Genomic DNA, 2,332 nt, shown 5'->3' with positions numbered 1-2,332 from the left:
CCTAAATATTCTACTACTGAAACGGTCAAATACTTTAGAAAAGGCACGAGTGTGTTGTCGTTTTATGCTATCCAATTTATTATTTTTTTGTTAAATTTATAAATATGTATATTTCAATTATTAAAATTCATAAAGATTAAATTTACCTAGTTTTGATTAAAATGTATTTATTGTATCAAAACATTGGTAAATCTTTTCTATTTTATTAAAAATATTTGAAGAATCTATTTTTGTTAAAATTATTACAAATAGTTTTGTTTAGTTTTGTGTATTTAAAATGTGTGAAAATAGGCCTCTTGGGGAATCTAACACCCAAAAAATATTGCTAACGCGCCTTTACTGCAACCTCTTTACTATTTTTAAGTCCTTTTATCTAAATCTCTGTGCCGAAAAACCAACCATTTCGATCAGGTGATCTCAGCTGTTGACGACCATATGATTCTCTTGTTACTTGTATGTTTCTACAATGGGGCATATATTACTGCTTGTAGTGATGAGCGATATTTCGATTTTTTAGTATGAAAMATTTTTTACTGCACAAATTGAATTTTACCAATAAATAAAATTAAAAATATAGTTAAATTAAATTAAAAAATTCGGTAAGCAGTTGCAACTTCTGGGTTTTTCTTCGAACGACTGAATTTATACACATAACCAAGACATTTTTGAATACTTGAATTTAAAAATATTAGCATTTTGTGCTTTTCATCTTCCAATGGGTCGAAGAAAATATTGGGCGGTAATTCCGTTGTAGGATGCTAATTCCTATAAATTGGTTAAATGTGTCTTATATGAATATTTTGATTTGCAATTATTACAATGTGCATATATTTCAAGTACCACTTCAAACATCTACCGAACTTCACATATTTTCCTTGATAAATTTCCGGTCATTATTAAAAATCATATGCTACTTTTCTGCAATTATATATGATATTCTTCTATTACGACCACAAGTAACCTTATTATAGAGTACTGTTGTTCAAACACGACGGCGAAGAACTGGCAAGGAGCATTCATCAGCTTCTTTGTAAAATATGGTTGGACGAAAGCATGCCCAACGATTTCAATTTAAGTGTGCTATGCCCAATCATTGAAAAACGAGACCCCACAATCTGCACCAACTACCGTGGGATTAGCCTCCACAACATCGCATATGAGGTTCTATCGAGCGTATTGTGTGAAAGATCTATGGGTTTTATCGTCGTCAGCTTACGGTTGCTTCCGACTTTGTTGGCTTTTCCTTGCCCTGATTAAAAACACGTGATTCAACTTTTACCTAACCAATACTTTTATTTGGAAAGTGGCGTGTTCTAGACGAATAGATGTGAGGGAATAAAAATGGTGTGATCACTGTAAGAGTGCGCAAAAGAATGAAAGAATAATGGCGGTTCTGTTAACTGCGGTGCAGATAAATTAATGAATAATTAATGAATCGCGTACTACACTGCCACAACCAGCCCCCCTTTCAATCTGTGTGTGCTTACAGATACAGACATTTAGGAAATCGGACTTTTCTTCCCNTGAGGGAATAAAAATGGTGTGATCACTGTAAGAGTGCGCAAAAGAATGAAAGAATAATGGCGGTTCTGTTAACTGCGGTGCAGATAAATTAATGAATAATTAATGAATCGCGTACTACACTGCCACAACCAGCCCCCCTTTCAATCTGTGTGTGCTTACAGATACAGACATTTAGGAAATCGGACTTTTCTTCCCAGGCGAGTTGTGGTTTTTACTTGAGGGTTGCTGATCTCAGCTGGAGTAGGCCCTGCGTTCTCGTCGATAATGTTGTTGTCGTCGGTAAATGCCGCTTTCAGCCTGTCGATTGAAATTTTTCTAATTTTGTTTCGGATRTCCAGCGTGAAATATTTCGGATGACGTTTTATTACTGCGAATGGTCCGTCATACGGCTGCTGCAGTGGTGGTCCAATTCCGTCGTTTCGCACGAAGACGTGCGTACATTGATGGAGTTCCTTTTGTATGAATGGTTTTATTTTTGTGTGGTGTGGTATCGATTCCATTGCATGTCTGAATTCTTGCACAAAYTCTGCTTCGTTTTGGTACGGCTTCGGTTCGGTAAAAAAATCTGCTGGTAGTCGCAAGCTTTTTCCGTAAACTAGTTCCGCCGGTGTTGCCTGTATGTCCTCTTTGAATATCGATCGAAGTCCAAGCATGATGAGCGGTAACTCAATTGCCCAATTTCGCCGATCTTTACATTTTACGATGAAAACGCTCAACTAAACCGTTGGCTTGGTCATGATATGCGGTTGTGCGGAGGTGACGTATACCTAGTCTTTCGTTGAGCTGCTTAAAAACTTGACATTCAAAT

Source organism: Bactrocera latifrons, unplaced genomic scaffold, assembly GCF_001853355.1.
Source record: "Bactrocera latifrons isolate USDA-ARS-PBARC rearing strain unplaced genomic scaffold, ASM185335v1 scaffold_945, whole genome shotgun sequence".
NCBI classification, from domain to species: Eukaryota; Metazoa; Arthropoda; class Insecta; order Diptera; family Tephritidae; genus Bactrocera; species Bactrocera latifrons.
Note: the sequence above shows the minus strand (reverse complement) of the source record.